This window comes from Etheostoma spectabile, chromosome 2, assembly GCF_008692095.1.
Source record: "Etheostoma spectabile isolate EspeVRDwgs_2016 chromosome 2, UIUC_Espe_1.0, whole genome shotgun sequence".
NCBI lineage: Eukaryota > Metazoa > Chordata > Actinopteri > Perciformes > Percidae > Etheostoma > Etheostoma spectabile.
The window spans coordinates 18,154,731-18,154,948 of NC_045734.1; positions in this window are offsets into that span (position 1 = coordinate 18,154,731).

The following is a 218-nucleotide window of genomic DNA, read 5'->3' on the forward strand; positions in this document are numbered from 1 at the left end:
GTGTTGATTTGGGGATTGACACAGGACTATGCAGAAGGAGTCTTCATTATTTCAATCAGGAGGGACCCTTTGTCAAGAGTGAACAGTCAATTTTTATTCAAGTGCATGATAAAAAGAATCTGAGAAGAGTCGTCAGCGATTGGCCCCCATAGTGACGTGGTATTGTACATTAAGAGGGGTAGTGATACCGTGGTTCGTTCAGGATGTTTTCCCCTGGG